Source organism: Arvicanthis niloticus, chromosome 5 (assembly GCF_011762505.2).
Source record: "Arvicanthis niloticus isolate mArvNil1 chromosome 5, mArvNil1.pat.X, whole genome shotgun sequence".
Taxonomy (NCBI): domain Eukaryota; kingdom Metazoa; phylum Chordata; class Mammalia; order Rodentia; family Muridae; genus Arvicanthis; species Arvicanthis niloticus.
In genome coordinates this window covers 2,386,423-2,409,648 of record NC_047662.1, presented here as the reverse complement: position 1 = coordinate 2,409,648, position 23,226 = coordinate 2,386,423, and the positions used below count along the sequence as shown (strand labels likewise).

General features: G+C 48.4%; 1 non-coding gene across 1 annotated transcript; it reads left to right on the top strand.

Moving 5' to 3' along the window:
• Positions 1-18,420: 18,420 nt before the first annotated feature.
• Positions 18,421-18,552, top strand: LOC117709711 (small nucleolar RNA SNORA17). The gene has a single exon (XR_004606953.1). It is a non-coding gene; the product is annotated as a small nucleolar RNA SNORA17 (small nucleolar RNA).
• Positions 18,553-23,226: the final 4,674 nt, after the last annotated feature.

The window sequence follows — 23,226 nt, the reverse complement described above, 5'->3', positions numbered from 1 at the left end:
TAATTTGCAGATCAGATATTTACATTATGATTCAGAACAGTAGCAAAATTACAGTTATATAGTAGCAGTGAAAACAATTTTGTAATTGGAGGTCACCACGACATCTTTGAGACCCAGAAGATGGTGAGGTCCAGACATCAGGAATTAGCTATTTACACTGTGGAGATAGGTTTCATTTTACTTAAGTATTTCACTTTCATTTTATTCTTTTATTTTAAACAACCTACAGTGAAAAGTCTTTTAAAGAAACATGGGGCTTTTAAAGAAAATTTGAATTTTAAAAGGATCTTGTACTTTTAAGTGAAAAGAAGTTTAAAGTCTGTGAGACGTTTAAAGTCATGCTATGTTTTTACAACGTTATTAATATGAGATCTTGGAGATGAACAAGAAAGGAAAAGTTACAGTTGAATAGCTGTGTGTGTGTGTGTGTGTGTGTGTGTGTGTGTCTCCTCGGAATGTATCTGGGAACTAGTTGACAAGGGGTCTGGATTTCTTTTTCCAATCTGACACAAGCTGGAGTCCTTTAGGAAGAGGGACCCTCAACTGAGAAAATGCCTCCATCAGATTGGCCTGTAGACCAGTCTGTGGGACATTTTTTTAACTGATGCTTGATGTGGGAGGTCCAGCTCACTGGGGGCAGTGCCACCTCTGAGCCCGTGGTCCTGGGCTAGATAAGCAAGCAGGCTGCGTGAGTTATGAGGAGTAAGGCAGAAAACAGCACCCCCTCTACAGCCTCTGCTTCACTTACAGCCGTCAGGTTCTGCCTGAGTTCTGCCCTGACCTCGCTCAGTGATGGAATGTGAGCCGGCTTTGTGAGCTAACATAAGCCCTTTGCTCTACAAGTTGATGCGATCATGGTGTTTACCATGGCAAGAGAAACCTAAGACAGTGTTCTGTCACAGCAACGAATACAGCATCTTTTCAAAGAATTGAAGCTCACATAAATCATAAAGCAGCAAAGCCAAGTCCAGGCTGGACACAAGGGAGCAGTGGGTTTCACGACCTGGGATGCCCAAGAGGCCCAGTCACTCCCTTGGCCTTCCTTCTGTGGGCCTGGGAGGAGGCGGTGGCTGTTGAGAGGTCTGTAAGCCTTTCTTCACCTCGAATGTCTTTTTCCCATGATGCATCTGGTCTTAAGCCATACACACACTCAGCCATACATAAACATAAGACAGCAAAAAGAGGGCTTCCCCTGAAAGCTCACTTCAAGGACACAGTTCACCCTCCTGAGCATGCATCCAAAACCAATTCCAGCTGATTGGAACTGGCTTGAATGGAAACCAACCACAGAAGAGGAGTTACTCAGGGTTTCTAGGATGCTCTGTGTCACAGTGACTAGAAGGCTTTAGTGCAATGGGATATGTGTGTAGCTCGGTATAGATGGGGACTTCAGGTTGCTAAGTACTTTGTATGTGTGGATCTCAGGCCAAGCTAAGGTTTCCACGTGCTTGCTTGTATCCTGGAATTGTAATTCTGAGGAGGGATTACAGGTCTTGCTCTTGACATAGCTCAGCTCCCAGGTCAGGGCCAGGCCTGGCCAGCCAGCCAAACTTCCAATCACATAGCCCAATGCTCAGGTCCTGAGAAGACCTCTGTGCACAGGGCCTACATTACTGGTCATAGAAGTCAGGAGGCAAAAACAACCATTTCAATCCTCTTTCCAAATGCAAAGTTTAGGCCCAGCACCAAGGAGCAAAATGAGGCCCAGACAAACATGGAAGCATGGCCAGACAGTGGCCTACTACCACAGAGACCTGAGTATAACTGCTCACAGGGTCATATTTGGCTGCCAGATCTTCAACATCAGCAATACCACCTGTCTTAGTCAGGGTTTACTGCTGAGAACAGACACTATGACCAAGGTAACTCTGTCTTAGTTAGGGTTTACTGCTGTGAACAGACACCATGACCAAGGCAACTCTGTCTTAGTTAGAGTTTACTGCTGTGAGCAGACACCATGACCAAGACAACTCTTATAAGGACAACATTTAATTGGGGCTGGCTTACAGGTTCAGAGATTCAGTCCATTATCACTAAGGCAGGAGCGTGGCAGCATCCAGACAGGCATGGTGCAAGAGGAGCTGAGAGTTCTATATCTTCAATTGAAGGCTGATAGCAGAATACTGGCTTTCCAGGCAGCTAGGATGAGGATCTTAAAACCCACACCCACAGTGACACACCTACTCCAACAAGGCCACACCTCCAAATAGTGCCTCTCCCTAGGCTGAGCATATACAAATCATCAGACCACCTCAAGGTGCTGTTCAAAGCCCCACAAATTCTCGCCTGTGTCCTGGGTCAGATGTGGGCTGGGGAAGGCCCATGATCTCTTCAGGAGAGGGATTAGAGGCATTGCTGCCATGTCCACAGCTCTTCCCACAAAGAAACATATATTCTAGAGCTTACTACATGAAGTGACACTGGATCACCCCCAGAAGCTACCCTAAGAGACTGGCTTCTCTGAGCAACAGTGGCTTCTCCAGGTGCTTTTGGACAAGCAGTTCTTCCCTCTGCCTGCCAGCAATGGCAGCTCTGAAACTCCTGTGTCCTGTTTCTGTTCTTGTTCTCTGTTTCTTTCCTGGGACTGGGCACCACTGATGACAGAGGAACCTCAATTGCCATCCCTACATGCAGGCTGCATGTGGACGTCTCATACACTGAAGTGTCCTATTCTCCAAAGAAAGCTGAGAACGGGGAGAGGGGGACAGGGAGGGAGAGGGAGAGGGAGGGGAGGGGAGGGGAGGGAGAGGGGAAGGAGGGAGGGGAGGGGAGGGGGAGGGGGACGGAGAGGGAGAGGGGGAGGGAGGAGAGACACCAGGGGCATGGGTTTATTGCTAGCAAAATGAAATTTCCTGATTTGGATGTTTGCACCCCAGAAGAGAGCACCCCCTGGCCCCGGTGCTTTTCAGAGCTGTGAATGACTGGACTGCATGCAGAGGTCAATTGGTTCACACAGAGGCAGAGGGACATGACAGCCTCAGGTCGGGTGGCCCGAGAGCCCCTGATCACCCATCAGTGACACCCCTCAGTGCTCTCAGTCACCAAGCTGGCTCCCTCCTGCCATTTCGGGCTCAGAATCACCCAGGGCTGTTGGTAAGGACAAGCTCAAATTATCTTAATTAACCGTAATGAGGAGTCTGGCCCACTGCAAACACACAGCACGTGACCCGTTTTAAATCCAGACAAAACCGACTTTGAGATTACTATTGGACTTAACTGAGGTATCACACTTCCGAACAGCACTCAGAGCTCCTGTGTCTGCCCCCAGGGGCCCGTCCTTCTCGTTCCACCCAGAACCCAGGCTCCTGACTGAGGAAGAGAAATTAGGCCTTGAGCAGAGACATGATGAAGCCCCGAGTGTGCAGCTCCCAGATCCCAAGAAAGAAGTGACAGAGAGGCCAGTACTCCTTCACCAGGAAGCACAGTGCTGTAAGAGCAGGACATAGCCACGCCGTGGAAAGCCGTGACCTGCACAAGCTACAGATAGCCTGTTTGATATAACACCTTCCAGAAGATAAGCAGAGGGTAGTCCCTGACAGGGGTCAGGAATTAGCACAGCAGGGAGAGAGGGGGAGATAATTCTCAGCTTCTTGAAGAACGGAGTCGATGCCATCTGCCGAATGTGTGTGCTGGTGTCTGACAGGGCTGCCGTTATAGCCAGCAGGGCTCTCGGTGCCTTCATGGGCAAGTTCGTTGAACCCTCAGTATTAAATAGGAGGAAAATGCTATGCCTTCCCAGATGGCATAGTTCTTCAGGCATCTGTAGGTACTCGTGGTCTAGTTGAAGCCATTCTCTGACTTCCACCTGGGATTCTACATGCTCAGTCCCCTCCAGTGGTCACAGACAGGATGGAAGGGTAGAGGTTACAAGATCAAACCTCTTACATTGTCAGGTCCAACACCCATGGCTCCTGGAAAGAAAATTTAGGTCTGGCTGATCCTAAGATCAGCCCTTGTCCCTACCTGGAAGATGCAGCTTGCTTCTTGGTATCTTGACAATGAGGAATTTCAATGCAGATGGGTAGTATGGGAAAGTTGTTGGGGCAGAAACTGAACCACAGACACAGCAGCCCCTAGCTACAACCAGCCTAGGCTAGCTCTCTGCCACACGGACTCTGTCCTCAAATGGGCATACAGCATAGGACCCTGCAGAGAAAGCATGACCTTGGTCAAGCTATCCTCGTCTCTATAGATACCAACGTCCTCAGGCAACGTTTGCCACAACCTTGGGAAATCCTGAGGCTGGTCATGAGAGGATGGCCTGAGACGGGGTGTGCACGCACGCACGTGCGCACACACAGACACACACACACACACACACACACACACACACACACACACACCTTAAGCCCTTCAAGAGGACCATGAAGACTCAACAGGGAGAGGAAACGCAAACAAATAAACACAAACACCTGAGCTGAGTTTTCGTCCTGCCTCTTAACACCATCCAGCATGGCCTCCCCCACCCTTACTTAACTGAGCTCTGGGAAATCGGGATGGAGAATCGTGCCCTAGACAAACAGACTCTACTGAACCCTTTCCCAAGGACAAGTTCATTTGATTTCCCGGTTCTTTGCTGCCCCATCCTGCCTCACAGAGTCAACAGAATAAAGCTTGGTAAAGCTGCTCCAGTCTCTCACAGAAAAGTGATTTTCCCAACAAGAGCTGAGGGTGATTTCAGGTCACCGGGTCCCTGAATCCATTTGTGGGAGTTGAGAGGATTTTCTGGAGTCTCAGCTAAAGTAGGTCTACTCTCACTGAGCAAGGCTTTGTGAGCGTCAAGCTGTGCGTGATCCACAGGGACCACAGCTTCCTGTCTCCCTGGGGACAAGGCTGTGGAGTTTCCTGCAGCTTCCCGGACAGGGACCAGTGTGTTTGGCACCACAGCCACACCCCCACTCCACCACTGAGGAGGGAGCATCTCCTTCCAGGAGCAGTGCTCTGGACATTTTAAATTTATTTCAAGAGAAAATGTTCCATCCACAAGGTGGGACTTTATGTCACAGATAAATGATATATATATATGCCAGGGAGAAGGAACAGAAGGTTCTAGGCTTCTCTGTCCGGCTTCAGCACTGTGCCCTGATTTAGAGGTGTCCCCTCCAGCCTTGCACAGGGTAGATTTTGTCAACTTGACACAAGCCAGGATCATCTGGGAAGAGGGAATCTCAATTGAAAAAAAATCTCTCTATAAGACTGGCCTGGGGGGCTGGAGAGATGGCTCAGCGGTTGAGAAGACTGGCTGTTCTTCCAGAGGTCCTGAGTTCAATTCCCAGCACCCACATGGTGGCTCACAACCATCTGTAATGGAATCCGATGTGTGTGAAGAGAGCTACAGTGTACTCATATAAATAAAAATAAATAAATATTTAAAAAAAAAAAGATTGGTCTGTAGGCAAGTCTGCAGGACATTTTCATGATTAATGATTAACATGAAATGTCCCAAGTCCAATGTGGGAGATGCCACCCCTGTGCTGTATAAGAAAGCAGGCTGGGGAGCCACGCTCCAGCAAGGGGGAGCCACGCCCCAGCAATGGGGAGCCACGCCCCAGCCATGGGAAGCCACACCCCAGCCATGGAAAGCCACACCCCAGCTACAGGGAGCCACACCCCAGCCACTGGAAGCCACACCCTTGATACCGGAGCAAGCCAATAGTGGTCTTTTTCCATGGACCGAGTTTCAGTTCCTGCCTCTAGGTTCCTGCCCTGACTTCCCTCAATGATGGGCTTTGACTCATAGGGCACATAAACCTTTTTTCCCCAAGTTGTTTTTGGTCAGTGTTTTATCACAGTAACAGAAAGCCAACCAGAACGAGGCCATTTCTGCAGGGATTAGATAGGATGTGTTCAGACTGCTGCTTGGAGCTCAACAGTTTTCCAGGCCTGGTGGTGTCTTCCTGCAAGAAGAGGATGAGGAGTTTCCAGTTATCCCCACCTACAGAGACAGGCCAGAGCCAGCCTGAGCTACATGAGACCCTAAGAAAGAAAAAGGATGGACAGAAGAGAGGGATGGTAGAGGGAGGGCAGAGGGGGGGGAAGAAGAAAGAAAGGAAAGAAGAAAGGGAAAGAGGAGGAAGGGAGAGGGAGGGGGAAGAAGAAAGAAAGGAAAGAAGAAAGGGAAAGAGGAGGAAGGGAGAGGGAGGGAGAAGAAGAAAAAAAAGAAAGAAGAAAGGGAGGGAAGAGGTAGGAAAGGAGGGGAGGGGGAAGAAGGAAGGAAAGAAGAAAGGAAGTGAAGAGGGAAGGAAGAAAGGGAGAAGGAGAGAGGGAAGGGGAGAGGGAGGGGGAAGAAGGAAGAAAGGGAAGGAGGGAGGGGAGAGAGGGAAGGGAGAGGGATGGAAGAGGAGAGGAAGGAAGGGAAGGAGGGAGGGGAGAGAGAGGGATGGAGGGGGGAGAGGGAGGGAAGGAGAGGGGAAGGGGAGAAGGGAGGGAGGGGGAAGAAGGAAGAAAGGAGCGGGGGAGGAAGGAAGGAAAGAAGGGAGAAAATGGGGAAGGAGAGAAGAGAGGAAGAGAAACAAAGGGGAAGGAAATGCACCAGCTCCCCTGCTCCAGGGAAACCAACTCACCCATCTGTGGCCCAGGATGGTGTCCTCAATCTATGCGAGAAACTTAGAGACAAAAGAAGAAAGAACCCACAGAGACAGGGCAAACAAAGGTTGCAGCAGAAGGAAAGACAAAGTAGCAGAGAAGCATGTGAGGCACATAGGTGCAGCCTGATGCTTGTGGGGACGATGCTTACCAACGTGGCACTGGAGTCAGTACTGAACAAGGCTTCGGGAAGCTTGAGGTGACGTGTGTGGGTTCACTTGACTCATAACCACAGCGAGCAGCTCAGTACACACGATAACCTTTATGGACTAAGCACTCCAAGTTGAACATCAGACCCCACAGCAAGCTCCCACCCAGCTGACCACTGATCACCTTCAACCCCCTGCCTCAGTCACTCTTTGCCCTCACAGCCTAGCCAGCCTCAGCCCTGCAGAACACAGAATGGCTGTCCTGAGAGCCACACCCCACCCTGAAGGATGTCAACCGTACCTGTTACAGAGGTCCAAGCTTCAGATGACTTTGCCCAGGCTCTGATTAGTCACAACCCTGTGGCATTATGAACACTGCTAGTGTACTTCCCTACCCTAGCTCACTGGGGTTCTCTAAGGCCAAACCCCTAGCCCTGTGACCAACTCCTCATCAATGTGAACACAGAGATGGGGGAACTTAGACCTTGAGATACCACCTGTGACCACACCCCTTGGGATGAACAGCCGTTAACACATTTCTGCCTCTGAATCCTGCCTTGTGCGTGTTCTTCCTGGATCATCTGTGTGGCTCATCGCGTGTCCTGTGATGTCAGAGATGCCCCACTCACTGGTGAAACCCTTTCCAGCTTCAGTTGCTCCTCATTGTTAAAGATCATAGTGAGGCTGGCAGCTAGGGTGTGAGCCTGTGCTCGGTGCTCCTCAGGGTAAGTGAGTTACCAGGGGGTCACCTAGGTCACAGGGAGATAGATAGATAGATAGATAGATAGATAGATAGATAGATAGTCAGACAGATAGACAGATGATAGATAGATCACAGATAGGTAGGTAGATAGATGATAGATGACAGACAGATAAGTAGGTAGAGACAGACAGACAGACAGACAGACAGACAAAGGGAAAGAGAGAGCACAGAGGTGATCTGACCTGAAGAGCAGTTGAGGTACTTTTTCTCCCTCAGGAAAGATGACGTCCTCTCCCCTGGTTAACATGGCTTCTAAGAACCTCGTGAATCCATAGCCCAGGATGTCCAGAGAAAGCACTGGCATCTTCAGCCCCTGGTAGAGCTTTTCCTGCCACAAGGCAACCGCTTCCCTCCACACCCCACATGGGAGGGGCATGGAGAGGCCTCTTTTGTGGCAACTGAACCCCACTGTGTGCTCCTCTGACCTCATCCACCACCACCATCACTTCCAGAAGTCTCAGTTTCCACAGACCGCACTGCAGTTCAGTACATGAAGTCGGAAGATGCAGACACCCATCCCTCTGCATGCCTGCCCCTCTCCACTGGCCAGGCAGATGTCTCAGCTGTCCTCAAGTCCCTTATCCTCCACATGGGCCAGGGTCAGCAGCCCCAGCAACTCCAGATGTGAGCTGTCTTAGTCAAGGTTTCTATTCCTGTACAAAACATCATGACCAAGAAGCAAGTGGAGGAGGAAAGGGTTTATTCAGCTTACACTTCCACATTGCTGTTCATCACCAAAGGAAGTCAGGACTGGAACTCACACAGGACAGGAACTTGGAGACAGGAGCTGATGCAGAGACCATGGAGGATGCTGCATACTGGATTGCTTCCCCTGATCTGCTCAGCTTGCTTTCTTATAGAACCCAGGACTACCATCGCAGGAATGGCACCACCTACAATGGGCTAGGCCCTCCCGCCTTGATCACCAATTAAGAAAATGTCTTTCAGCTGGATCTCAAGGAGGCATTTCCTCAAGGGAGGCTCCTTTCTCTGTAATAACTCCAGCTTTCGTCAAGTTGACACATAAAACCAGCAATACAGGAGCCTGGTGAATCTTGCCATGTTTCTCTTACACAGGAGAAGTCTGGGGTCCTCTCTCATCCCAAGGTGATTGGAGGACTCAAGTGTGTAGAATGACACCCCCAAAGACTGTGTCCCCATGGATAGCTGCATATCCACTGACAAGTACCCTTCCAAGAGGCAGGAGAAGAGGAGCCAACTGAGCCTGGAGTGTCAACAAACACCCACCTGAAGCTCAAAGAGGTGGTTCTCTTGAGCATCCTAGCCTATGGTCACCTGCCTCCCAACTGCTTAGGGACTCCCTGACCAGAAAGAGAACATAGTTTGGCGTCTTGAAGTACCCAATCTGAGGTGATTTCTATTGGTGGCTGCACAGACCACCCAACAGTCTGATGAAAGTCCAGAGAGGCTCAACCTCACCCCAACCTGTCCTTGAAGAAACCAGCCCAGGGATATGGATAAAGCCAAACAAGAAAGGACCAGAAGTGGGTGGAGATTTCATGAGAAAGCCTTGTGAAAGAGGTTTTCTGAGGTTGACGTTCCTTTGGGGAGAAAAATTAAGAAGAGATTTCCTGTCTGTCTGGGGCAGAACGTGTGCACCACAGCATGTGGTGCTTCAGTTTTCTCTGTCTCATGTGATTCCATCACTCCAGACTATTAAAATTTTTAATCAAAGGTTTTGGTTATTAAACTGCCTGAGGTTGCCAAAGGTTTGCTGTTATCTTCCACTAAAATCTATCATGATCCAAATAAAGTGAAATTAATTTGAGCTGCCAGAAGAAACTCGGGTCCACGCAATGTCACCATTTCCAGCCGTGGAGCAGCCGCGGGATCAAGAAGAGATCCGCCATGCTGGTCTGGACCACGAGAGCCAGAGGGACAGCCCACTCAGGACAGGGAGGGGCAGCACAGGCAGGACGACACTCCTGGAGACCCAGTGTCAGCGCCCAGTGGGCACAGGCTCTGTTTGTGAGGCAGATCTCTCACACACAGTTCTGATGTTCAAGTGCCCTTCCCAAGTGTTCTTCCCAAGGTGCCCTTCCCCTCCTCTGCATTCATGATGAGTCCTGAGGGCGTCTTTCCATCTCCTCCTTCATCCCTCATCAGCCCAAGGGCCAGATTCTCCTCTGCTGCCTCCTCCTGCCCACTCATTGGGGGTTCCACTCAGCTCCCTGGTTGCTCATCACCTTGACTCCAGACCCTGAGCTACCTCCAAGGAATCTGAGCAGGCAGATGGGGACACACTTCTATGAACTCATTCTGACTTTCAGCCGGAGCTGAGTGTTCTCATGGGCAGAACAAGCCGATCCTACCCAGTCTATCTTAGAAACATCACTTACACCAAATGTGCACAGGAAATCAGATTCCAGAGAAGCCTGTACAGAGCAGGGCTGTCTCTGCCTCGGCTGTTCAGAGTTGGGCCTCTTGGTCCTCAGTTTAGCGTCTTCCCTGACTTTAAACGAAGCAGAAGAATGCAATGTCACTTACTCCCAGCCACAAAGGGAAACCAGGCTTGCAGGATGTCAGTCTGTACCCTGTTCCTGCCCCTATCAAATGTGTCTTTCACTGCAAGTACCCACCAGGAAGCAGACTCCTGACAATGGAGACCTCAGGACCCCAAGAAAGCAGGGGTTTGATCCCCAGTACTTCATTGTAGTGCCAATCCTGCAATCCCAGGAACTAGAAGAAGGGTAGGGGCTTGAAGACAGCCTTAGCTACACAGCAGGTTTGAGGTCAGACTGAGCTACATAAAACATTACAGAGAGGAAGGGGAGCCCCAGGAGTACATGTGTTCCCGATTTGAGGGTAGTGCTTGTGCCATGGTTGATTCTCAATGCCATAGTGCACATACGGTCAAACATTGGATGGGATGTCCCTGTTACAATGTGGCAAACTGGTAAGCTGATATTTAAATCAGTGTGTTCTGAGTAAAGCAGGTGGCCCTCCACAGTGAAATTGGCCCCCTCTCTGAAGGAGACAGTTTTACCTCCAGATGGACTTCAGACTCCAGCTGCCACATAGGTGCCTCTCCGTGTTCCTACCCTCTCCATCTGCTCCACGGAGAGAGGAGCAGGTGGTTCCTAGGACCACAAAAGCCAGGAGAGTGGTTCAGGTTAGCCCCCTCAGCAAGGGAGGCAGCCACCCAAAGGTGGCTCTATCTGGATTCCAACCACTGTGAGGCTTGAAACATTTCCTCAGCTCAGGGAGGCATCAGGGCCAGCCACAAGGATGGATGCTGTTGGCCACCCTAAACCATACAGGCATCCTATTTCAGGTCTGTTAACACAGGTACAGAAGGAGCATCACCTCAGCCAGAGCTGCATTACAGCAAAGAGGATGGTGACAGCAGGAATCCCCAAGCCTGCTCCACCCTCTGCCCACCGCCAACTTCTCTCGAGTTGCCACAGACACCAAGCCACAGGCAAACACAAAACCTGTCACTCGCAAACATGGCCTTTTAGTAAGTAGAGCATATCAATGGACGGCCAAGCACCCTCTGTCTGGAGTCTTGGCAAGCAATGGATGTGAGAGACAACATCGGCAGAGCAGAACAGAAAAGGCATCCTTCGGAAGCAGAATAACAAGCCGCCCGTCACTGTGTGCTTTCTGGCAGAGCCCGGGGCTGGAAGCACTTGGAATCTGAATGATAGATAGAAGGCAGATCTCCTTGTCCATAATTCATCTTCTAGAGTCTGGTGTGCTTGATCAAAGGGACTAAATAATGAACGAATTTGTCTGCATTAGCTTATTTCTGCTCAAAAAGCAGAGCGGGACTGCCGAGGTCCGTGTCCTTCTCCCAGTCTGGGAGATGGATGTGTTGTGGTTTGCTCCCCGTGACTTTGCATTTGCAGATGGGTGGTTTGTGTGTGCTCTGGCATGTACATGTGTTGTTTGTGTGTGCGCTGGTATGGGAGGTGTGTTTGTATGAGGGCCTATGTGTGTTTGCATGTGTGTGCACTTACATAGATGTGTGTTCACCATGATGGGCATTATTAATATATATATTTCATTTTAATTATGTTTACTTAGGTTGGCAGGTGTGGACGTGTCTGTGGGTCGGTATGTGTGTACATTGAGTATAATGTCTAAGGGGTCCAGAAGGGGGCATCAGATCCCCCGCAGGTGGAATTAAAGGCACTTGTGAGATGCCCAACATAGATGATTAAAAACATAAACCTGATCTCCTGGAAGAGCAGCCAGCTCTCCTTAAAACCCGGAGCCATTTTTCCAGCCCACAAATGATTTCTAGGCAAGAGCTCCTGTGAAGAAAAATTCAGTTCAGTGCTCAGTGTCTAAGGCAGTCTTCAAGCACACATGTGTCCATCCATCTTCCAGCCTTGATGCTCAGCCAGCCTCACCGCCGAGTGCTATACTCAATGGTGAGCTGCCCCAGACGCTAGGCGGAGTCCCGCACATGCTGTGCTGTGGGAAACCCCTGCTACTTAAGGTCGAAGTCTCCCACTGTCAGGATGGCCTTCTGGGCTTAGCACAAAATGGAGGACTCCCTTTACCAGCCGGGCTTCTCTTTCTCCCACCCTAACCCACACACACCTCTACCCGTAGAGTGTCATGTAGCCTTAATTAGATTACAGGTTCAATTTCCTTGCTCCAGATAATAACCTGTTCAGCTAGCACCCGAGACTCCTAGAAGGCTCCCCCTTGCTAATAAGACACCTCTGGTACTTTCAGCTTTCCATCCATGACCTTTGCCCATCCTGGATGGTCCTATCCACCCCCTGTCTCCCAAACTATATGACCCTTGGTTCACCCCAAGTAAAGTTGATCTGTCTCCCGACAGCTGGTCCCAGTGTCCTCATTTCCAGACATATTCACAGGGCTTCTGTCATCCATAGTCTCTGCTCCATTTACCCTCGTGGACTGATATTGGCTGACAATCCCTGGGGGCAATGAGGGTCCCACTGTGTGTCCCTGAAGAACTGCTTACCACGTCTGTGCTTTCCTGAACTGTGGGGTGAAGGTGACAGTCAGGATGGGTCTCGTGTGCTCTTGTTAAGGATTAGACTAAGAATTAGAATGCTTATTCTAGGAACTCCTCCGAAGCCAGGTGTCAACTTACCACCCTTGCTGGCCATGTCTACGAAAGGGTCAAGGATTGTGGGTGCCATTGGGGTGGCCTGCTCACAGGCCAAGAAGCCAACAGACCCAGGGTGACCATGTCAAAGCCACCCCATGAGGACATGGAGCTGAGAACATGGACGTGGTAGGGGCTGGGTGGCCCTTTGTGAATGGTTCACATTCACAAAGGTCTGCAGGATTAAGGCTGTGCCATCATCTACAGAAACATGCCACACCAAGGCAGTGCCTCATTTAACCAGGACTCCAACCCTCCAATCCCCCTGCACCTCCCCGTGTTCCTGCCATATCTGTGAAGTCCTGTGGCTGCCTTGTAAACCATTCAAGAAATATACAATGTGAAGTGTGATAGTTACATAATTACCCGTTGTCAAAAATATGTTTGTTCGGTGTAAATTAACCCCTTAACAACCTTGACAGCCTATTTCGGACCCTTTGTTCTCTCTTTTGTAAGATTTATGGTATTTTTAATTACGTGTGTGTGTGTGTGTGTGTGTGTGTGTGTGTGTGTGTGAACATGGGTGCAATGTCTTCAGAGGCCAGAGGAGGGCGCCAGACTACTCTGGTGCTACACCGTTGGAGGTTGTGAGTCACTTGACACCAGTGGTGAGACCCAGCTTGGGTCCTTTTAAAAGAGTTGTTTGTCCTTTATCTGAGGCGCCACCTTGCCAGCCCTCTACTTTGGGTTTGTTGTTGTTGTTTGTGTGTTTGTTTTCCTGATAGTGGACTTCTCTGTCTTGAGACTTCAGATGCAGAGGGTGAAGGTCATCCATCTCTTGGTTTGTCTTTATCACATCCTTGCCAAAGGTGCCAGCTCACTCTCCAGAAAAGCACTCCCTGCTTCTGTTCCTTGTGCCACTCTCAGGTCATCCCCTGAGGACATTCTCCTGTGCAATGTCAGTCACCCTGTGCTCTGAGACATGCTCCTGTGCAATGTCACCCTGTGCTCTGAGACATTCTCCTGTGCAATGTCACGTTGTCCCCTGAGGACATTCTCCTGTGCAATGTCACGTTGTCCTCTGAGACATTCTCCTGTGCAATGTCACGTTGTCCTCTGAGACATTCTCCTGTGGAATGTCCTCCTGTCCCCCAAGACATTCTCCTGTGCAATGTTCCCCTGTCCCTGAGACATGCTTCTGTGCAATGTCTCCCGTCCGCTGAGACATGCTCTGTGTAATGTCACCTTGTCCTCCGAGACATTCTCCTGTGGAATGTCCCCCTGTCCCCTGAGACATGCTCCTGTGCCTACATCACCCTGTCCCCTGAGACATGCTCCTGTTCAATGGCTGTATGGTATTTTTCCATTTCTAATTTCTCACATCCTGGGGTTCTGGTCTCAACTGTACACTTGTGGGTTGTGTATCAGGAGTGTGTCATGTAGCCTACTCCACACAATCTTTCTCTAACACTGGCATCTGAGCTCACATCCACGCTGGATGACAACACAGGCAGACCTCGCCTGGGTTCTCTGCACACCACAGCAGCCATATTTCCCCTGGGTACATCCCCACTGATGGCACACCTCAGAAGGGCGTTAGTGCTACCCACATACCAGCTCCACCCCCCATGGTCTCCTGCCCCACAGCTGTGTCTCTGAGTCACATAACACAACTCGTGTGTGTGAAAACATCCCAGGGTTCTGTGATCATATCCGCCACACTGATGATGGTCTTACTGACAAGACCTCTCCTGTGGCTCACCCAGCTTTGGAGGCGTCTGCAGCCTGGTTCATGACCATGTGACCAGTAATGCTTATTGGCTTCTCCTCATGTGACAGCAGCCTCTCTACTGTGCCATCAACAGTCCACACCTCACCCTCGGTTTCTAGAGAGGGTTCTCTCCTCGCTTCTGCTAATCGCATGCCATATGTATTGCTCCCCTTCAGTGTTTAACTGCAGACACCATTTCTCGAGTGCTCGGCTGTGTCCTGTGGTCCTTTTTGTCTTTCACTGAATAGATGTAAACTATGAAATGCACCTATTGCTTCCTTGTGGCAAACAAATGCCTTTGAATTTGGTTGAAGACATTCCTAGTCATGAGCACTACGAGTCCCTCCTCCATTTTCTTTTAACTTTATTTTTCCTACCCACCTAGGATCCAGCTGTGTGTCTGGTGTCCTGTCAGGTTCAAAATGGATGTATTGTGGAGAGTTGAGGGCTCCATGTCTTTGTACAAACAGATGCCGCCATGATTTGGTGCTTATCCTCGTGGAAATTCACACAGAAATGTAGCTGTCGCCATGATTATGTGTAATAGCTTTAATTGTCAGCTTGACAGAATCTAAAACCACCTGGGGAGAGTCTCAAAGAGGAATTTCCTAGGCCAGGGTCGTCTCCTGCATGACTACAGAGGATTGCCTTGATTGTAAATTGATGTGGGAAGAAGACTTGCCCACTGTGGGCATCACTATTCCCTAGGAAGAGTTGCCCACTGTGGGCGTCACTATTCCCTAGGCGGAAGATGTTGAATGTTGTTAGACTTGGTAAAGTGGACTTGAACACAAGGAAGTGAGGGTGCATGCATTCATTCTTTCTCCGCACTTGGCTGTGCATGTGATATGACCAGAGTTAAGGTGGGGAGCTGGCTCTCCCTCCAGCTCTGCCTCTTAACTGCTCAGCTCCTGTCACTTCCTCTTTGTTTTCCTGACCAGTGTGTTTACAGCCATCGGTCTCTGCTTCGGCTGCCTCACTGAGTGAGCCAATAAAAAAAATCCCATTTTATTATCACATGTTTCATGTGTTTCTTCTTTCCCTTAAAACCAAGTGTTTGTTTATTTAAAAAACAATTTTATTGATAAAATTTTCTGTTTCTCAAAAGCCAATTCTTTAAAAAACTGTTCTTTTCTTGGGTTGAGTTTCATTTTTTTAAAGATTTATTTATTTTTTATTTTGTGTGCATAAATGTTAGCCTACATGTACACCATGTGCTCTCTCTCTCTCTCTCTCTCTCTGTGTGTGTGTGTGTGTGTGTGTGTGTGTGTGTGTGTGTGTGTGTGTCCCTATTGCCTGAAGGAGCCAGGAGAGGGCATCAGATCCCCCTGAAACTGGAGTTGCGACAGGTGATTTTAAGCTGCCATATGGATGCTAGAAATCTAACCCAGATCCTCTGCAAAAACAACAAGCAATCTTAGTTCCTGATCCATCTCTTGGGCTCCTGGATTTCACGTTTTGTGCTTAGACAATGCAGTTATTTTGCTAGTTCCTAAACACTTACTGAGACTTGTCCACTTATGAAGTTACAATCCATTTCTGGGACTTGGGTGTGTGCACAGGAAAAGGCAGGTGCTGTGCCTGTCTGGAGGGCTCTCTCTGTGTGGCTCGGACTCCATGTCCCTCCCTTCCATTCTCTGGTTGTGCTGTCACAGTGACTGATCCATGTTTGTCCCCTTTCTTTTCACCTCGTAGTGTGTTCGCAGACACTGTACTGGAAGGCATATTCATGTCTGGCGGCTAGATCTTTCCTGATGTAGAATGCTGTAATGCTTTGGTCTTTCCTTACATTCCTAATTGTTTTCCTCCCACAGCTGACATCCTCAAAAGAAGCTTCAGGAAGTCAGCACTTCCCTGCCATGAGTAGCTCAGACAGAACTTTCAGACAATGAGCTGCTGTACAAACATATCCCTCAAAATTCCACACAGAAGTGGTCAAGAGGAGACAGAGATGGAAATAACATCCACTCTCGGCAGCCATAGAAAAGCTGGTGCCACCAGAGCCATCAGTTTCAACCACAAGGTCACCAAGCACCCTCCACAGCTCTGTTGTGAGACTCAAACAGTGAATAAATTAACTCTTTACAGTCTTGGCGCTGCTCACTTCAATGTAATGGAATCTCAAACAATTGGATTAGTTTTTTTTTTTTCAATCCAATAAGATTGAAAAAGAGGCTTCTCTCTTTCCCCCTCAACTTCCTACTATAAAGTACACTAATGATTTTTCCGTTAATTTAATAAAGAAAATATGAGGCCATGGGAATTGGCTTAGTCAGTAGAGCGTAGCACACAATCACAAGAACCTGAGTTCAGACCCCCTATAAAGAGCCAGGCATGCAGAGAGGTTAAGAACACCACAAGAAAACATGCAGAATCAACTAACCTGGGCCATCGGGGCTCACAGACTGAACTGCCAACCAGAGTGCATGCGTGGGGTGTAGCTTGATCTTCATGTGGGAACCCTAAGACAGTCACAGGGGTTGTCTCTAACTCTGTCACCTACTTTTGGGACACTTTCCCCCAATAGGGCTGCCTCACCTATCCTCAAAAGGATAAGAGAGGCCTAGTCTCACTGCAATTTGATATGACAAAGCTGCTTGATACTCATGGGAGGCTCCTCTTTTCTGAAGAGAAAGAGAGAAGGAGTGGATTGGGGAGGGGAAAAGGACTGGGGAAAAAAAGATGTGATGGTTTGAATGTTTGGCTCCAGAGTAGCACTATTAGGAGGTGTGGCCTTGTCGGAGTGGGTGTGGCCTTGTCAGGGTGGGTGTGGCCTTGTTGGGTGGGTGTGGCCTTGTTGGAATAGGTGTATCACTTGGGTGTGGGCTTTAAGACCCTCCTCCTAGCTGCCTGGAAGAAAATATTCTGCTAGCAGCCTTCAGATGAAGATGTAGAACTCTCAGCTTCACCTGCACCATGTCTGCCTGGATGCTGCCATGTTCCCACCTTGATGATAATGCACTGAACCTATGAACCTGTAAGCCAGCCCCAATTAAATGTTGTCCTTATAAGAGTTACCTTGGTCATGGTGTTTGTTCACAGCAGTAAAACCCTAACTAAGACAGGAGGGAAAACTGTGGTCAGGATATAAAGGTAAATAAATAAATAATTTTCTTAAATCATTTTTAAGATGATTTTATATATATAGCATTCTGCCTGCATGTATGCCTGCAGGCCAGAAGAGGGCACCATATCTCATTACAGATGGTTGTGAACTATCATCTGGTTGCTGGGAATTGAACTCGGGACCTCGGGAAGAGCAGTCAACGCTCTTAACCTCTGAGCCATCTCACCAGCCCAAATTAATTAATTTTTAAAAACAGGCATGGTAATACATGCCTGTCATCAGGATCACTGTGGTTTGATGACTCTCTAGCCGACCAAAATCAGTGTGTTCCAAGCTCACTGGGAGACCCTATCATAGCAAAGGTTTCTATTGCCATGATGAAACACCTTGACCAAAATCAACTTGAAAGAAGAAAGTGTTTATTTCAGCTGAAAGGTGTAGTTCATCATCCAGGAAAGCCAGGGCAGGAACTGAAGCAGAGACTGTGGGGGAGCACCACTTACTGCCTTGCTCCCCATGGCTCCCTCAGGCTGCTCCCTTATACACTGAAGGAGCACCTGACCAAGGGTGGCACCGCCACAATGGGCTGGGCATTCCCACACCAATCGTTAATCAATAAAACGTCCCTCAGTCTTACCAGTGGGAAAACTTATAGAGGTTTGTCGTAAATTGATGTTCTGTCTTCCCAAGTAACGCTAACATGTGTCAGGTTGACAGAAGAGAAACTAGCAAGTGAAGACCCTGTCTCAAAATATAAGGGGAGGGACTGGAGAGGCGGCTTAGCAGTGAGGATCCCGCATTGCTTTCTCGAAAGACGCAGAGTTCATTCCTAGCATGCACATGGTGGCTTACAATCGTCTACCACTCCTATTCCAAGGAGCACAATGCCCTCTTCTGGCCTCTGTGGGCACCAGGCATGCATTTACTGTACATACATACATACATACATACATACATACATACATACACACACACACACATATACACACATGTACACTATGATAAAATACTCATACACACAAAATAAAAACACCTGCCCCTAGAGGCCCTGCAGGTGTGGCTTCTGTGTCACCCGTGCATCTATAGCTGGCAGAAAGGGGAGGGGCTATATCCACACTCAATGTTCTGACCTTTGAACATCTGAGTGATTAGTAACCTAATACTCCCTGAGAAAAGAAAGCCTGAGATGACCAACAGTCCAGTGCCAGGCAGGGCTGGACAGGCTTCTAGGACAGGGAGCAAACCAGAGACTGGGAGAACCTCTCCTGGGACCATGGGCCCAGCGCAGGAGTAACCCTGGGCAAGACAATCTTTGCAAAGGGCTGCTGGGGTCGATTGAGTGAGGAGCAAGCCAAAGATGACCACCAGACTGGTGCCATAGGGCCCAGACAGGGAGGTAGCCTGAGACCAGTCTAGCATCATGCAGGCTTGGGAGGAGGGGCAGACCATGGCTGAGATGACCCCTGCCTGGTACCATAATGCACCAGCAAGGCATAGCACTCCTGAGACCACTCCTGAGATGACCCCAGACACCCAGAGACCCTAGGCACCATTACTAAGAGCAATGAAGTGGTGGATAAATACAATAGAAAGAGAAACAGAAGGATGTGGGCAGAGTGAAAAAAGGCAGAACTGGAGACTCGAGGTAATGAGGAACAGCCTGGTGTGAGTAGCTGTGATGCCACCTGGGACCATGGCTGGGTCCTGGCACATGCTGCCACCGAGAGCCACATCTGGGTTTGTGACCCTGCAGCAGCAGGGGTCTATTACCACCAAAGGCCAGGCAGACGTCCCTGGTCTGGGTTGCTGCCCTGACACGTGTTGATGTCTGAGGGCTGTGTAGAATTGGCCCCACCCCTCACTTGTTGGTGGGAAAGGTGGCCCTGGGGACATGTGAAGGGGAAGCTTCTGGATATATCATGGGATGCAGACTCACGTGGTGTTTTGCTGAGGCGAGATCTATGGGAGGACAGGTCTGGGAAGAGTATAAATGGGACCAGTGGACAGTGCTTTCTTTGGTCTTATATGTTTGTTGATCTTTGCTTCATTGAGAGAGACACAACAGAGAATTTCTCCTGTTGTCCCTGATGGTCGCGGTCATTCCTGCTAACTCTTGCTAATATGGTGGAGGCTTGGCTGTTTCTGCTGAGCCATGACACTACTTCTGCTTTGTGTTTGCTATCCTGACACTACTGAACTGGACTACTGGTATCCTGGCAACTGGAGATTGGAACCACCCCATAGAACTACTTCTAAACAGGTCCACACCCCCTTGTACGATTTACCATCTTTTCTCCCCTAACATTGGACAGTGGGCTAGAAGGAGGGTTGAAGCAGTTGAGAAACCTTATTGAAAGTAGGTTTTGAGGGAGCTGGAGAGATGGCTCAGAGGTTAAGAGCACTGATTGTTCTCCCAGAGGTCCTGAGTTCAATTCCCAGCAATCCACATGGTGGCTCACAACCATCTGTAATGGGATCCGATGCCCTCTTCTGGTGTGTCTGAAGATAGCTACAGTAAGTTTTTTTGTTTTTTGGGTTTTTTTGTTTTTTTGGTTTTTTTAAAGTAGGTTTTGAAAAATCTAAGCCTACAGGTGGCACCCAATGGGGCTTAGGCATGCTGGGTAATTCTACTTTGAATGTGGGAGAGGAAAGGTCAGGTTATGAGGGGTTAGCAATCTTCTTTAAGGAGGTTGGCAAAATAGCAGCTCCAGCTGCTGGGTAGGCTGCTACCTTGTTCCTGGAGGGGCGGGGGCTTGGTTTTGTTTCGTGGTTTTCATGTACACTCTTTTGAAAAAGATTGGAAGGAAAGCTGATAATTCTCTTACGTTAGAGAAGATTGTGGGTTGGCTAAGTGTGTAGAGAGTTTGCAAACAGAGGTAGAAGTGCTTGGGAAATAAAAAAGAGCCAATGGGAAAACAACAGGGTTCAGGCCTGAAGTCTGAGCCCAGGAACGAACTGCAAGATGAAAAGGGGAAGCGAAATATGTTGGGAGATTGACAGAGGGCTTGTAGTAACTACTTGGGTGAAATCAATAACGAACAACCAAAAAGCAAACATATATACAGTTTGTAAAAAGAACTAATTGGATTCTTCCACATACAGTAAAGAGAACACCAATTCCAGAGGCATCAATATTTTATACGGATGCAAACAAGATGGGGGTGGCAGGTGATAAATCAGATAGAGTAAGCAGGGTGCTCGCAAGTCCATATACCTCAGTTCAAAAATCAGAATTACGTGCAATCCTTGTGGTGTTATTAGATTATCCTGAATCTCAACACAATCACTGATTCTTTGTTTGCAGAAAGTCATTTTGCATATAGAGATGCTGAATTTGTACCTGATAACTCAGAATTAACTTTGCTATTTACACAATTCCAACGGGCCATCAGAAGTAGAAATTATCCCTTATATACTACTCATATTTGGTCTCATACAGGTTTGTCTGGTCCATTAGCTCAAGGAGATGATGAAGCTGATGAATTACTAATATAAACTATGTTAGAAGCCTCAAAATTTCATGAAAAGCATCAAATTAACAAGAAAGGATTAAAGAAAAAAATTTTCCATCACTTGGCAACAAGACAAAGAAATAATTTTTAAAAGTCCCATGGGTTCTTTATATGACCATATCTGTTACCTGCTGGTAGCAACCCCAGGGGTGCCAAAAGAAATGACAGCTGGCAGTTGGGTGTTTTCCATCTTTTGGAATTTAGAAAACAAAGGTGTATACACCATATCATTGACGTGTACTTGGGGTTTCAAAGGGCAACTGAAAAGGCTGATTGTCTAATTACACATTTATTGGAAATAATGGCAATTATAGGCATACCTGCACAAATTAAAACTGGTAATGCTCCCGCATATGTATCCAATAAAATGAAACAATTCTTTACATATTACAATATAATGCATGTCACTGGTATGCCACACAATCCCAGAAGAGAAGCAGTTATAGAAAACACCAATTGTACCTTCAAAGAGATTCTTATTAATCAAAGAGAGAGAGTAAAACCCCCCAGGGACAGACTAAATAATGCATTATTAACTCAATTTTCTTAATGCTGGTGAAAAGGAAACAAGAGCAGCTGAGAGACACTGGGTTATCGAAAAACCCGAGGACCTAGGCTAATCAATATGCTATAAGGATGGGTTGACATTAGAATAACCTGCAATAGTTTTAAGGTGGGAGCATGATTGTGCTTATTTATCTATAGGGAATGAAAAACTATGGATACCAACAAAACTTACAAAAGTTAGATCTGATCTGGGAAAACCTCTTATCAACAGACAAGAATGTCTTCACAAAGCAAATAAGCCCGGGGGGTTAACTCTCAGAGACTGTCTCATATCAGCTTCAAAAGGGGTAGCCCAAATGATCGATAACACAGAGACTGGACAACACATAGACTTGACTTATTATTCAAAACCTACCTACTAAAAGTAGGTTTTGAAAAATCTAAGCCTACAGACATGAAAGCAGGATTGCTGACCCAACCCCTATCTGGCCGCCATACTCAGGAGAGAAGACCCACAGGCTCCTGTGCAAGTGAGCCAGCTCAGAGGATAGATGTTGGCCCTACCATTCTTCTGCCATTCAGTGGCATGGACGAAGGAGAGATACCCTCCTCCTTTCTCCCTCCTCCCTTTCCTATCCTCCCTCCTCCCCATCCCTCCTCACCTGTCACCATCTGTGCCAGGTGGGAGACCCAACCCTGGAGTCATGAGAACGCTAGCCCCACCCCCCATCAGCTGTAGCACTCTGGAGAACAGGCCCTGTACCTCCCCAAGGCGGCTCAGTAGAGCTGGCCCTGGATATGGGGGTTGTGTGTGAGCCATCTGGAGGGCATGAGTGTGGGGGAGCCACCCTGCCTCTTGTCTGCTGTGTGATGACATTGGTGAGGGAAAGCAAACACAATAGCAAGTATTCTACCTTTAAGAAGACAAGACATTGAATTAAGTAGCTCTGCCAGATCAGCATGCTATCCTGATGGCTCTTTGTCGGAGCTGCAGCCCACTCTAGAGGCAAGAGTTCCATTCCCCAGCACCTCACCCCTGCAGACATGTGTGTCCACTATTCTCCTACTGACACTGATGATGCACACTCAGCCTTCTCTGTGGCAGCTCCAGAGGAGAAGACACATCTTCCTCTCATTTCTCGGACACCCTTTGCTTTTAGAAGGAGCCACCATATCTAGGTGGAGCCTGAGACCCACACCTAGCACAGAGGGAGAGCAGGCAAGGCTGGGGACACAGGATGCTTTGCATCCACACCCTTCTCCTGGCAGAGGTTAAGGTTTCCTTAGACTATGCAGTTTGGACCGACTGGGCCCTGCCTCTCCCTGAGGTGCTAACCAGGGATCAGTGTTGTTAAAGCACTGTCAAGTACTACTGAAAACAACACCAGTGTTAAGACGTAATTTCTCATTATCAGCATTTACTTTTATGTAAATAAGCAAAAATTTGAGCAATGAGGTCTCCAGAATTGGCAGCTGTTGGACCCTCCTCCTTGGTGCCCTGGCTGCCTTAATGAAGGACCATCTGTCAAGTAGCCAGCCAGACAAAGCCTAGTGCTAACACTACCACACTGGACATGCTACAGATGCCTCGAGGAGGCTATTGTTCAACAATTCCACAACAATTGCAGCTACTTGCTACCTTAGCACAGCTCTGGCTCCTGAAGGGGCAACCCTCAGCAGGACTGTTCCAGCTGTGTCCACCAGACTCTGTAACCATGCCCACCAGGGTCACAGTGGGAGCACTTCCCTGATGGCCCAGCAGAGGGACTGCTGGAATGGGTACAAAGAAGACAATGTATCATTAGTGTGAACAGAAGCC